The sequence below is a fragment of the Chionomys nivalis genome, chromosome 14 (assembly GCF_950005125.1).
Source record: "Chionomys nivalis chromosome 14, mChiNiv1.1, whole genome shotgun sequence".
NCBI classification, from domain to species: domain Eukaryota; kingdom Metazoa; phylum Chordata; class Mammalia; order Rodentia; family Cricetidae; genus Chionomys; species Chionomys nivalis.
The window spans coordinates 84,440-100,543 of NC_080099.1; the positions used below are offsets into that span (position 1 = coordinate 84,440).

Here is a 16,104-nt window from a genome sequence, read left to right on the forward strand (position 1 = left end):
ATCAATCTTCATTTATGATCAACAATAAAAGACAGAGATACTGGAGGTCACTCATTACCTGGTCTATTTTTCCATCTCAAAAAACAGACAAGGTCCCGTCATGAAGGAGTTCAAGGACTACCTACCCAGCACTGGGCAGCAGAGGCAGGATTAGGTGTTTAAAGCAATTTTCTTTTTTATTGTTAAATATTAATTTATTATGTATACAATTTTCTGTCTGTGTGTATGTATGCAGGCCAGAAGAGGGCAACAGACCTGATTACAGATGGTTGTGAGCCACCATATGATTGCCTGGAATTGAACTCATAACCTTTGGAAGAGCAGGCAATGCTGTTAACCACTAAGCCATTAATCCCAGCACTCGGGAGGCAGAGGCAGGCAGATCTCTGTGAGTTCGAGACCAACCTGGTCTACAGAGCTAGTTCCAGGACAGGCTCCAAAGCCACAGAGAAACCATGTCTCGAAAAACCAAAAAAAAAAAAAAAGCAATTTTCAATTACATAGCATGAAGCAAAAACATTATAAGTTCATAGTCTCCCATTATAGTATGGCAAAGCCTCACCCTCGCCCAGGGAATTCAAACTCAACAAAGATCAGAGGCCAAGGGCCACTACCCAGGTCACCACTCAAACTAACAGAACCTGTCTGTTTCATGGTCCATTGCTTTGTAAGCAGCTAATAACTCAGCCAACCTGAACTTCCTCGTGATCCCTTCAGCAGAAAAAGAGTATCCTTTAAAAAACCAGTAAGATACTGGTGATCTTGATTAGCAAGTAGAGTCCTTCATTATCTAGGGTCACCCATCTGGGCTTCAAAACATTACGAGTTAACCGACCGGGTGAACAGAGATCAAATATCTCAAAGAGCAAAAGTACTCAAGGTTTGTCCTTCCACAATATGGTGAGATAACACCCAAATTTGTAGATTAATAAAATCTTCTATTCTCCTAGAGCACTTCCTGTTCTTCATCCAAGGCACAGGGTCCTATGAATATACACACTATTATACACTCAGTGTCCAGTGTAGTGAACCCTTTAATTCATACTGCAACCAAACACAGGTCACATTCAAACAATAACTGTTAAAAACAGGCCATGGAGTATCTCTCTCTGCTCTTTTGGGGTGCACACAGGTTTTGTCCCCCCCCCTCTCTCTCTGCCCCTCTCTTCTGTAATAAATATTCTCTCTGGATATATATCACATATCAGCATATATAGCACAATATGCTACCATATCAGGACTGCAGAGTCTACCTCTAACCCAGGAAATCAATACACAGGGAGGCTCAAAGTATGATATAGTTATGATCTCGAAAAATTATTGTGAAAAGTTGAAGCAAGCTTTATGGCCATGTGTTACTATGGGAAATGCGTATACCATTAATTCTATTATCAATCATGCAATCTTAATTCACAGTTTAGCAGTGGAGTGCTACTCTACATAGGAGAAACCATTTACGAGCTCCACAAAATTAATTACAGAGTAAACGTAAACCTAAATGCTAAAAGTGTTATGGTATTCAACCTCACTCTGCAAGTCATGTCTATTTTTATTCTGGGGGATTACATCTCCCAGAAGGACGCTGTGCATAGAGGCCATAACGTTGCGACTAACCTGGGAAGACCACATTTCCCAGAATTACAGAGCTTTTAAGAAAAGGGCCGCGCATGTGCAGAGTAGAGCTTCCGCCCACCTGATCTAAAAGACCACATTTCCCAGAAGGACCCAAGAGGACATGCATGTGGAGAGTACTGCATCTGCCCACCTGATACAAAGGATCACATTTCCCAGAATCACCCAGAGTTCAACGAGAAGGCTACACATGCACAGTAGACCTCACTCTGCAAGTCATGTCTATCCCTGTCTCTATCTTTGGCACAACTGGCCATGTGTCTCCCTGTCTGGGACCAGCCACTACTAGGGAACCAGCAGCCATCTCTGCCTGAGAATGGCTGCACTCAGAGCACACTGCCTGACACCACATGGCCTGACACCACCACTCAGGCCACCACTCTGGGACTGTCAGCCATTTTTTTCCTTGGACTGGCTGCTCCCAGGTACCTCTGCCTGCCACCACATGTCCTGCCACCACATGTCCTGCCACAACCGCTCAGGCCACCACTCTGGAAGCAGCAGCCATTTCTGCCTATGACTGGCTGCTCCCAGGGTGCGCTGTCTGCCACCACATGGCCTGCTACCACCATTTTGGGAACTACAGATGCACACTGCCACCAGGGATCTTCCAGCATTTTTTTAAAAATTATAAAAAAAACGAAGAACTTCTGAAGATACTGAAGAGACCAGTAGTCTCTGAGTTTGGCAAATTTGGTGATAGCTCTCCCCGTACGACAACATAAGCAAGACAACATAAGGCACCATCGTTTGTGTATCTTAGAATATCCTTATTCTTGCCAGGCAGACAATATTTGGGGATTGATGGGATGGAGACTAAAGAGATTTACATTCCTGGTGAGACTAGAAAATAGGGGTTATAGGATACTGTCACTGACAGTTACATGAGGAGCCAAAAAAGTAAATAATAGAAGACCTGGAGGAGGCTGAACCACCATAGAAGAGTGGATACAGAGCACAGAAGGTGCCAACCTACTTAAGTGAACCCTATGCATTGCTCTTTGGCATTTGAGCCTTGGGCTTTAGCAAACAATTCTTTCAAAGACAGCTCCATGTAAGTATCTGATTAACTTAGCCTTACAGTGACTTCAGTTCAAATCTCAGGATCTAACCACAATCTGGATGTCATGTGGTCACCATCATTCAAAACACCTAACTAGAGATCTTCTAGGCATCAGGGAAGCACAATATGATTCCATTCAAAGAAGTCAGACTATATGACTGCAAGTTCCTTTTCTTTACTTAATAGGAAGTAAAAACTCAACCTGGGGTCCATCTGACATGCGAGCTTATTGGTTCCAATAGATGTCTATTAATCAAAACATTATTTTGACTCTGGTTAAACGGTCAAGCATCTTTTAAAGTATTTTACTGTCAGTCTCCATCCTGATTATCTTTGTTATTTACCATCATTTTATGGAGGTTTTGGGCCCCTAAATATAACCGCTGAGAGAAACAAGAGGTGAGTGACAAGCCACTGGGTATGACACCACACTTTCTTTCTTTTTTTTTTTTGATTTGTCGAGACAGGGTTTATCTGTGGCTTTGGAGCCTGTGCTGGAACTAGCTCTAGCTCTTGTAGACCAGGCTGGTCTCGAACTCACAGAGATTCACCTGCCTCTGCCTCCCAAGTGCTGGGATTAAAGGCGTGCGCCACCACCGCCCTGCGACAACAATCTTTCTAGGCCAACCATAGTGAGACAAAACTGTGGACCTCTACCTTGAATGACTCAGTTTCTCTAGCCAAAAGAATACCCACTCCCATCCATCCACTGGACCCACACAAGCAACAAACACCATCCTGCACCCAAATTCAAAGATCCTGCAACCTCAGTGGTACTGAAATACAATACTGAGAGGACCAAGAGGTGAGTGTACAGCGACCCAGCCATGGTCCTCACAACCTGATTTGGGTTACCTAGACAGCCAGCAGGAGAGATTCATGCTAAGAGGACCAAGAGGGGAACTATAAAGCACAAGCTGGGAGAGCAACCCAGGAGAACAGAGCAAGAGAGCAGGCTAAACGAGACCTCAGTGGCTGTCTGAGACACAGAGCATACAGTTAAGGAAGACTCAGACAGCCACTGGAAGAATTGGACCAACTGAATAGAAAAGATGGAAGAGAGAATCTCAGGGGTTAAAGATAGCTATATGAAATAAATGCATCAGCAAAATAAAACATTAAATATAACAAATTCTTAACACAAAATATCCAGGAAATATGGGAAAACATCAAAAGACAAAAACTAAGAATGATAGGGAAAGAAGGAGAAGAACTCCAGGTAAAAAACACTGGAAACACATTCACCAACATCATACAAGAAAACTTTTCAAACTTACAGAAATATAGACCTACAAAGATAGAAGAAGAGAACAGAACACAAGATAGACTGTATCAAAATATAATAATTAAAACACAAAGCTGTAGAATATAGACGGAATATTATGAGCTGCAGAGGGAAAAGGTAAAGTAAGATAGAAAGGTAGACCTATCAGAATTACACCAGACTTCTCAATGGAAACCAAGAAAGTCAGAAGTGCTTTGATATTCCATATCAAAACCCCAATTAAACTACCCATAGCCACAGACCCAGCATTACAGAAAGTACTAGAAGGAAACCACAAACAAAGAAAGCTAGCAGAACCCACAAAACTCAAAAAACAGATAACCACGCATCAGCAAAACCCACCTACAAAGACATTGTATCCAATAAACAAAAAGTATTTCACAGATTAACAGCAACAAGAAAAATAAAAATAAGTAAATAAAGAAACATAATTAATTTTTGGGAACATGATACCTAAAAACAATTATGCTGTGTATAGTAAATTTACAGAAAAAAATTAATAAAATTCAATGACAATTAACAAAAATTTATAATAGATAAGCTGATTACAAAGCTACATTCATAGTAGCAACACTCAGAGTGATCAATAAGATTAAAAAAAAATACTACACACTGACATAATGACTTATGGTAGGAAAGTGGTGGTGTACATCTTTAATCACAGCATTTGTGAGGCAGGCACAGGCAGATCTCTGAGTTCAAAGACAGAGAAACTCAAAACTCAAGAAAAAAATTAAATCAAAGCTATAAAAATCGGAAATATGAACAATATTTAAGATAAATATTTAGAAAAATAGAATACTTAAATTCTAATTTGGGTTAGGAAAAATTCCCAATCAAGCCCAATTTAAAAGATTTTTTTTTGTAAGAGGCTTACAGGGGCAAAAGCAGACCTGGCTTTTTTTAGTAAGTGCCCAGTGTACAGATACAAACAGAAATCTGCCTCAGCCAACCCCGATCCCACTAGATTGACCACAACCTGACTCAAATACCCAACATGAGCTCACGACTTCAAATGAAAATAAGAAGACAAAAATAAGTACGAATGGGACCCCCAAACCCTATAGCATAGACAAGAAAAGGACTCACCAAGATGTAGCCACTGTACACACGAAGCCAATTTTAAGCATGGTGTAGAGAGCTCAAAATGCAGACTAGGGGCCTTTCAACACGAGGCCTGCCACGTGGAAATTACCTGCCCTAGCAAGGAGGAAACCTCCAAATGTTAGGAACATTTTCTGAACGAGCTCTCTGACGAAGCAAAAATTCACAATCAAGAGAAATAAAAACAATCAAAATTAAGAAGTATCCAGGTTTAATAGGAGATCTATGCTCTCGGGTGGCCTCAAGGAGAAAACCTGGAAGCCATGTGGACAGCAAACCCAGGGAAGAGGAAAGGGAAACCACGTGCTTCTCTTTTGGGACATCAATTAAGTACCAAGGGAGGGGTCAGTACCTGGCATGCTGGGATTTGAAGTCGAGACCAAGCATGGTGGCTGGGACAGAAGCAAAGGACTAGGGAACAAATGTAGCTCGAGCGGAAGAGGTAGGGAGTGTAGGCTTGAGGGGGTAGGGGAGGGGCCCGTGCCTCAGGAAGCATGGTGCTGACACTGGCTAAGGTGGGGGTGGACCGAGAGAACAGAGACCAAAAAACTATGGACAGAAAACCGTGTATATGTAAGTTTTGCTCATTTGTATCAGACAGGCTCAATTTAATAGATTTTTTTAAGAGGCTTACAGAGGCAAAAACAGACCTGGCCTTGAACAATATGTGCCCATTTAGAGAATTTGAACAACCACGTGGCCTAAGTCCATTTCAAAGCATCCTCACTCTGCAAGTCATGTCTGTTTTTCTTCTGGGGCACTACATCTCACAGAAGGCCACTGTGCATAGAGGCCATATGTTGCGCCTAACCTGGAAAGACCACATTTCCCAGAATCACACAGCGTTTGAGAAAAGGGCCGCGCATGTGCAGAGTAGAGCTTCTGCCTGCCTGATCTAAAAGACCACATTTCCCAGAAGCACCCAGAGTTAGACAAAGAGGAGATGCATGTGGAGAGTACTGCATCGGCCCGCCTGATTTAAAAGACCACATTTCCCAGAATAACCCAGAGTTATTTTTTTAAGAGGCTTACAGGGGCAAAAACAGACCTGGGCTTAAACTGTACGTGCCCATTTAGAAAATATGAACAACCACGTGACCTAAGTCCATTTCAGAGATTTGACAAAAGTGGCTCTTAGGTAAAAAAGTGATATCAGAGATTGAATGACCAGCGTCCCAATACAAACAGATGTCCACCTCAGCTAAAACAGATCCCTCAGGATTGGCCGCAACCTAACTGGAATTCCCAGTGTGAGCACATGATTTCAAAAGGAAATCCGAAAACAACATAAGTACAAATGGATACCCACAAACAGTATAGCATAACAAGAAAAGGAACTCACCAAGACGCTGCCGCTGTAGCACAGAAGCAGTTATTAAGATTGGCATGGAGAGCTGGACCTGAAGACTAGGGGCCTTTCAACACGAGGGCTTCCACGTGGAAAGGACCTGTCCTAGCTAGGTAGGAAACTCCAAATGTTAGAAATATTTCCAAAGTGAGCTCTCTGACTATGCAAAAATTGCCAATCAAGCAAAATCAAAACCATGCCAATTTAGAAATATCCTGGCTTAAAGGGAGATTTGTGCTATCAGGTGGCCCCAAGAAGGAAACAGGAAGCTCCAGGAAAGCAACAGGAAAAGAGGAAGACCACGTGTTTCTCTTTGGGGAGGGGATGACTTAAGTACCCTGTGTAGGGGTGCCAGCACCACCCCCAGGGAGGGGTCAGAAACTGGCATGACGGGATTTGAAGTCCACACCAGGCCTGGTGGCTGGGATAGATGCTAAGGATTGGGGCCTAAGCTCACAACCTAACTCTTTGTGTGATTTAATGTCTCCTAAGAACTGGTACATCCTTATACCATCAATTCTATTATCAATTATACTCTTCTACATCACAGTTTAGCAGTGGAGTGCTATTCTACACAGGAAACCTTTTACAAGACCCACAAAATTAACTACAGACGAATCGTAAACATGAATGTTAAAAATGCAGAAGTTCAGAAAACCAAGGAGAGACCACAAGTCTCCGAGTTTGGCTCTGTGTATGTCATTTTTTTAGAGTCGGGTGGAGGCCCCACTAAAAGAAAAAACAACAACAGGTTTTATACTCACAGCTTCATGGCATGAACTCTCACAATCTCTTCACTGGGTTTCTGACTCTGCCAATCATGGATGCCAGTAAGAATGAATGCTGAGTTGTAACCACAAACTCAGAACATAGTACCTTAAATTTTGATTTTTTTCTGGTTTCCAGGACCAGCAGATGATGAGTGGTCCTGAAAAGTTTAACTTCTTAATTGAAAGACAGTAACACACTTGGACCACAGGCATAGAAGGTTTTGTATAGAAGTTGCTTCCTAGGACTAGGAATCATCTTGCTTACTAATTACATAAATGGAAGGTTTAAGTGGATGGAGTCTTACTCCTAGAGCATCTTGCTAGGCTTCCATTCCATGGCAAGGGCCTTCTCTATAACAGTAATAAACTCCTTGAAAATCCCTGCTTATCCTAGTAATTGGTTGCCACCTGTAACTACCTTTCATTTTCATTTATTTCAGGACTTGTTTTCTGCTTACTGTAGACATGAATGAATCATCACTAATAAACATAAAACAGTTCCAATATTTAAAGAGGAAAGAGAAAATGGATGTTATAATCTAAAAAAATTATTTTGAAAAGTTGAAACAGGATGGATGGTCATGTGCTTCAGTAAAGAGGGATTTATATTATAGAATATCAAAGATTTCTTAAAACATTTTGTCTAAAAGTGTATATTTAAAACCAGTGATAACAGTCCTGTTAGGCAGGGCCACATTTTACTCAGATAGATTTTGGTTGAACTACTGTAACTATAGCAATTTGGCTTTAAGACAAAATCAGTTTTTTACCCAGATTCTGGATTATACTGGCATGTGGACAAGAAATGACCACCTGGGACATTTATGGAGCATCTAAAATTGATTACCTAATTACTAAGTAGATAATTATTACATAGCTAATCACTGCCAATCTCAACTACTGCTGAAGTAGGAACCTTCTCCACCAATGTCCTGTCTCTCCCTTTCTGCACTGTGAATCTACTACCAGCTTCAAGCTGAACCTAAGTACTCAGTTCTTGCACAGATCAATCTTCATTTATGATAAACAATAAAAGACTGAGATACTGGAGGTCAATCATTAGCTGATCTATTTTTCCTTCTCAAAAAACCAACAAGGTCCCGTCATGAAGGAGTTGCAGGACTACCTAACCAGCACTGGACAGCAGTGTTTAAAGCAATTTTCAATTACATAGCATGAGGAAACAACATTATAAGTTCATGGTCTCCCATGCTAGTATGGCAAAGCCTCACCCTCGCCCAGGGAATTCAAACTCAACAAAGATCAGAGGACAAGGGCTACTAACAAGGTCACCACACAAACTAACAGAACATCTCTGGCTCATGGTCCATTGGTTTATAAGCAGCTAATAACCCAGCCAACCTGAACTTCCTGGTGATCCCTACAGCAGAAAAAGGGAATCCTTTAAAAAAAAGCCAATAAGGTACCGGTGATACTGATTAGCAAGTCAAGTCCTTCATTACCTAGGGTCACCCATCTGGGCTTCAAGACATAACCAGTTAACCTACTGGGTGAACAGAGATCAAATATCTCAGAGAGCAAAAGTCCTCCAGGTTTGTCCTTCCACACTATGGTGAAATAAGACCCTAATTTGTAGTTTAATAAAATATTCTATTCTACAGACAGCCACTGGAAGAATTGGACCAACAGAATAGAAAAGATGGACGAGAGAATATCAGGGGTTGAAGATATATGAAATAAATTCATCAGCCAATGAAAACATTATATCTAACAAATTCTTAACACAAAACATCCAGGAAATCTGGGAAAACATAAAAAAAAACTAAGCATGATAGGGATAGAAGGAAAATCTAGATAAATGAACAGAAATTATACAGAGGGAGGTATAAAACACCATAATAAAAGAGATGGAAGAGAGAATATCAGGAGTTGAAAACAGATAGATAAAATAAATTCATCAGTCAAAGAAAACATTAAATGTAACTAATTCTTAACACAAAACATCCATGAAATCGGCAAAAACATAAAAATACAAAACCTAAGAATAATAGGAATGGAAGAAGAACTCCAGCTCAAAGACAAAGAAACTATATTCAACAAAATCATACAAGAAAACTTTCCCAATTTAAAGAAAAATATTCATACAAAAGGAGAAGCTTAAAATAGACAAGATCAAAAAAGTACTCTCACAATAACTCTAAATATGAATGAACTGAATCCACCTATAAAGAGACACAGGCTAAGAGAATGGATAGGAAAACAAGATCCAGACTTCTGTTGTATACAAGAAACACACCTCAACCTCAAAGACAGACATTACTTCAGAGTAAAGGGTTGGGAAAAGGTTTTCCAATCAAATGGACCTAACAGACAAGCAGGTGTATCTATCATATTATCTAACATTAAATTTCAAACTAAAATTAGCAGGAGGACACTTTAGACTCATAGAAAGATGAATCTATCAAAATAAAATCTCAATCCTTAACATCTATGCATCTAATACAAGAGCACTCACATAGGTAAAAGAAACATTACTAAAGCTTAAAACACACAACAAAATCCACACACTAAGAGTAGGAGACTTCTACACTCCACTGTCCACAATGGACAGGTCAACCAGACAGAAACTTAAGAGAAATAAGGAAACTAACAGATGCCATGAATGAAATGGACTTAACAGAAACGTACAGAACACTACACCTAAACTAAAAGGAATGTACCTTCTTCTCAACACCTCATGGAACATCCTCGACAATCAAGCACATACTGAACAAAGCAAACATCCACAGATACAAAAAAATTGGAGTAACCCTATGTATCTTAGTGGATCGCCAAAGTTTAAAGTTAGAACATAAGACAACAATACTATAAGAAATGCTAAAAAATCATGGAAATTGAACAGTAACCTACTGTACCACCCATGGGTCAAGATAGAAATGAATTAAAGACTTCCTAAAATTAACAATGTACCCAAACCTATGGGACAATATGAAAGGAGTACTAAGAGGAAAGCTCGTAGCACATACAGAAAGCTCACGAAAGTGACTTAACACCACATATGAAATCACTAGAACAAAAAAGCAAACATGACCAGAAGGAGCAGAAGACAGAAAACAATCAAATTGAGGACTGAAATAAATTACATAGAAACAATTTACAAAATACAAAGAATCAATGAGACAAAGAGCAGGTTCATTGAGAAAAATCAACAAGATAGACGAACCCTTATCCGAACTAATAAAAAAGCAATGAAAGAAAATCAAAAATAACACAATCGAATAAAAAGGGGAACATAACAACATACACTAAGGAAATCCAGATAATCCTTACATAATACTACAAAAAAATTGTACTCCACAAAATTAGAAAACATAAAAGAAATGGACAATTTTCTGGATGGATAAGTACCATATAACAAAATTAAATCAAGAACAGGTGAGCAATTTAAATAGATGTTTAAACTGTAAGGAAATAGAAGCTATCATGAAAAGCCTCACAAACAAAAATATCCCAGGGAAAAATGGTTTTAATGCAGCATTCTATACCAACTTCCTATTATCCTCAAAGTGTTCACCATAATAGAACCAGAAGGAACATTGCCAAACTCTTTTTATGAGACTACAGTTAACATGATACCAAAACCACAAAGACTCAAACAAGAAAGAGAATTACAAACTAATCACACTTATGAACAAAGATGCAAAAATACTCAACAAAATGCATAACACAGAATCCAAGAACACATCAAAAAATCCACCATGATCAAGTCAGCTTCATCCCAGAGATGCAGGGATGGTACAACATAAAAAAAATCTATGTAATCCATCATATAAATAAACTGAAAGAAAAAATACCTATAACCAACTCATTAGATACGCATTTGACAAAACATAATACCTATTCATGACAAACATCTTGGAGACAACAGGGATACAAGGAATATATCTAAACATAATTAAAGCAATATACATCAAACTGACAGCCAGCATCTAATTAAATGTGGAGAAAAAGTGATTCCCCTAAAATCAGGAAGAAGATGAGGCTGTCCACTACACCTCCATATCTATTATACATTGTTCTTGAAGTTCTACCTAGAGCAATATAAAAACAAAAAAAGGAATCAAGGGGATTCAAATTGGAAATTTGTTATTTGCAGACAATATGATAGTATTTATAAGTGACCTTAAAAACACTACAGGGGAACTTCTACAGGTGATAAATACCTACGATAATGTGGCAGGATAGATACAAGATAAAATCAAAAAAAAAAAAAAAACAGTAGGCCTCCTATATACAAATGATAAAGGAGCTGAGAAAGAAATCAGAGAAACATTACCTTTCAAAATAGCCACAAATTAAATAAAATATCTTGGGGTACCACTAACCAAATAATTTAAGGACCTTTATGAAATGAAATTTAATTTTTCGTAGAAAGAAATTGAAGAAAACACCAGGAAATGGAAAGATCTCCCATGTACTTGGATAGATAGGATTACAATAATAAAAATGTCAATCTTACCAAAAGCATTCTATAGATTAGAAGCAATTCACATCAAAATAACAACAAGATTCATCATGGACATTTAGAGAACAATAATCAACTTAATGCAGAAAAACTAAAAACCCAGGATACCAAAAAAAATCCGGTATGAGAATGGAACTTCCAGAGGCATCACAATCCATCAACATCAATTACAAAGCTACACTAATGAAAACAGCTTGGTATTGGCATAAAAACAGAGACGTTGAACATTGAAATAAAATCAAAGACCCAGATACTAAATCACAAACCTATGAACACCTGATTTTTGTCAAAGACGCTAAAATTACACAATGGGGATAAAAGCATCTTCAAAAAATAGTGTTGGCATAACTGGATGGCAACAGGTGGAAGAATAAAAATAGATCCATATCTATCCCCATGCACAGAACTTAAGTCCAAAAGGATTAGAGACCTCAATATAAATCTGACTACTGTAAACCTGATAAAAGAGATAGTGGGAAGTAGCCTTCAATGCATGGGGACAAGAGACCACTTTTTAAATATAACACCAGTAGCATAGACACTGAGAGCAACAATAAATAATAGAACGCCCTAAAAATTAGAACTTACATATAAGACTAGATACAGTAGAGAAGGCTTTGGACCTTCCACAAAGCAATGTGCCTTACCTTCTCTAAGGAATGGATGGGTGGCTGCTTCTTTGATCCCAGCTGCTGAGACCTGAAATAATCACAAAGAAACCATATTATTTGTAATGATGTTTTGTAACATGAAGGGCCAGCATTAAAACAATTCAAAGAGAGCATAATAACATACAGTATCAATATTCTCTGTATATAATCCATCTCTATGTGACTTTACTTAACCTCTTTTTTTTTATATTTACTTTTTCTTTTTGAGACAGGTTCTATTCATCTTTGAACTGGAAGAAATCTGTTGACCAGGCTGTCCTTGAACTCACAGAGACCTGTCCATCCCTGCCTCCCACACATTGGAATTAAACGTGTGTCCTGAAGTATCAGAGGTCAATCTACCTCTGGCTCCCAAGTATTGGGATTAAAGGTGTGTACCAACACACCCAAATACTCTGTATTTCCACTTTAAGAACTTTAACCTTTACTCTGCATATGTTTTAAATATACTTTAAACCATTTAGAAGTTTTCTTCATATTTGAATCTCTATTGTATATCTTTTTCTAACCACATGAGTCTTTATGGAGATTAAAGCCATGGCTTTGACAGATGGATCGAGCCCATTCCTTAGCTTTATGTGATTCCAGCCTTGAGGCTGAGGTACAGGCCAAAGCCCTGTTCATTGCCTCAACTCTACAGTGTTTCAAGGTAACAGCCAGAAAGCAAACTGCAGTATTCTGCTCACAGACCATACTCAAGTGCTTTCATATTCAGACTGCCTGCCTGAAAGAATAAGAGTTTGCCATGGCAGAAACTCAAAGAAAGCAGCCATTTTAAAACTGCTTAACTTTTTTGCTGCTAACACGGAAACCAGAAAAGCATGCGTTCAGCTTTTCATCAACACTGTTTAAGTGTTTCCTGGCAGGACCTCTTAAAGAGCTGCAGAATTTCGCAGCTAAAGCAGAGTCAGGAAGCCTCTCTTAGATGAGAGCACTTGCTTGCCTATAAGACACAGAGCCAAGAAATTGCTGCTACCAAGAAAAGATGCTTACCTGTATTTTTTGCAAAGGTTTGTAAGGCTTTCTGTGGATGCAGTTATACACATGAGCGCCATTATGTAACATGAGGGGGACATGCACATTGGAATTTCTGCCCTGCCAAATTAACCAGAACTGGCCAGCCCTTTTATCTGAGAGTGTATATGTAAAACCAGTAAAATAACAGTCATGTTAGGCAGGGGAGGGAAGAGGGGGAATGGCGGAGTGGGTAGGGAATGGGAGGAGAGGAGAAAGTGTAAATTTCTGAATGAAAAAAATTAATTAATTAAAAGAACAAAATACAAGATAAAAGACTTTTAAAGAATCAATATATACCTAAAGCAACTCTGTTGAAAATTGTTTCACAAGCTTTTGGTGGGGGGGGGGGGTTGAGAGAGGGTTTCTCTGTAGCTTTGGAGCCTGCCATGGAACTAGCTCTTGTAGACCAGGTTGGCCTGCCTCTGTGTTATGAGTGATAGGATTAAAGGCATGCACCACCACTGCCTGTGTACAGGCACTTTTGAAAACAAGTTTATTGCTATTTTTTACAAATCTTTGCACATGAGAATGAATGTTCTCTGCACGTATACAGGATATGGAATAATAGATATTTGTGAGCCTCTAAACTTGAATGTTGGTATTGGAATTCAGAATATATGAGGAACCACCTACAAAGACATTTTAGCCAATAAACCAAAATCTTTCATAGATTAACAGCAACAAGAAAAACAAAACCTCAGTAAATGAAGAAGCAAATAACCAATTCTTGGGAACATTATGCTGTGTATAGTAAATTGGAAGCATATAATGAATATATTTCAATGACGATTTCAAAAAATTTATAACAGAAAAGTTGATTACAAAGCTACAGTCATAGTGGAAACACTCAGAGTGATCAATGAAGTTATTAAAAAATAATTATGAAAAATAATTTAATATCTGCTTCCTGTCACAAGGATTATATCACAAGATACAGATTCTGCACTATCTACCTGCCCAATAACATGAACACCTGAGAAACTTTGGTAGTTCCTTTTGTCAACTAGAACTAAAGATCACTGAATCATATCATTGTGGCTGGTGAGAGCAGAAAGTTAGAAGCATTCTAATCATGTATTGCAAAAAGACAATCAACACCACTATAGTTCTACCACCTTTTAAAATATTTGAGACATTTATAAGAAAAACTTGAAAGTGGAATGCAATATTCAAAAATTTTAGAAAACATATCATCGGTTTTCCAATCTATCTTCCCACTGCACACCAAAAGCATGACGCTGTGTGTAGACTCTAAAATGATATTACAAGCATAATATTCTACCATACGAGAGCTGCAGAGTCTCCCTCTTCCCAGAAAATCCATACTCACAGAGGCTCAGAGGACAAGGACCACTGGCCAGGTCACTACGCAGAACAACAGAAACATAGCCTGGCTCATGTTCCATCCAAATGTCAGCAGATATGCCAGCTCAACAGACCTTATATGAACACCCTACACTCACCATGGCATAGATTGTGGTCTTCCATACAAGTCATTACAAGAAAAGCAGCGAAGAATCATGAAAAGAACCACCTGTAAGCTAGCACACATTATTATTCCTGCTTACTAAGCCTTCGCAGAGTCCATCACTGGCTAATACCACCCTGCTGGGCCTCAGAATATTATCAGCTCCAATAATGGATGATCAGAGAGCAAATTACTAACATATAACAGAACTTTATGTTCTGCCCTTACAGACCAGGAGGCAGGGCCTTTGTCCAGAAAGTTTGTATTTTAGTACGGGTTTCATCAACGTTCTGAGAGCATATCCTGTTCCTCATCCAAACCACAGGGATGTCCTTTGTGTGGACATGCCATTAAACACTCAATGTGCAGTGTAGCCAACCCATCATATAATACCTGAGAAAACCTGCAGCCAAACACAGGTCACATTCACAACTATTGATAAAGTAAAGAAGGCCATAAATTAGAAGGCACTGGAGAGTCATAGTAGGGCTTGGGGACAGAAAAGAAAATGTGGATATGATATAGTTATAATCTCAAGAAATTATTTTGAAAAGTTGAAACAGGATTTATGGCCATGGGCTCCATAATCTAGGGATTTGTAATAAAGCACATCAAAGATATCTAAATCGTTTAACTCAGGGTATATATCTAAAACCAGTAACAGTCCTGTTAGGCAGGGACACAACATTTAACTATGATCTATTTTGTTTGAACTATTGTAACTATAGCAATTGGGTTTCATAATAAGGTCAGTCAAGATTCTTCATTGCCTATTCTGTGGACACCAAGAAATGACCATCAGGACATTTATGGAGCATCTAAAATTAATTACCTAATTCCTAATTAGGCAATCAGTACATAGTTAAACATTGCTAATCTCAGTTACTGTTGAAATAGGAAAGTTCTCCTGTCTCTCCTTTTCTGTACTGTGAATCTACCAGCTTCAAACTTTGTCTATGCACTCAATTCATTCACAGATGCGTCTTTATCTACAATCACACAGGAAAAGTCAGAGAGACAAGAGGTCACTCATTAGCTGGTTTATTTTGGCTCTCATAGACCAGTCAAAGCCTAATCCTGAAATATAGCCAGCATTGTTTAAAGAAATTCGCAATTACAAAGCATCAGGAAACAATATTACAAGCTCATAGTCTTCCATGCCAGGATGGCAGAGCCTCCACCACACTCAAAAAAGCTCAGACTTCAAGAGCCACTACCCAGGTCACCACAAAGAACAACAGAACATGTCTGACTCCTGAT

General features: G+C 38.9%; 1 long non-coding RNA gene across 1 annotated transcript in view; it reads right to left on the reverse strand.

Annotated features, from left to right (window-relative positions):
• LOC130886783 (uncharacterized) overlaps window positions 1–16,104 on the reverse strand; it is an 81,414-nt gene that overhangs the window by 63,385 nt on the left and 1,925 nt on the right. Inside the window, exon 3 of the long non-coding RNA XR_009058303.1 lies at window positions 12,336–12,387. This is a non-coding gene — a long non-coding RNA (uncharacterized LOC130886783). The remainder of the gene's footprint in view (window positions 1–12,335; window positions 12,388–16,104) is intronic.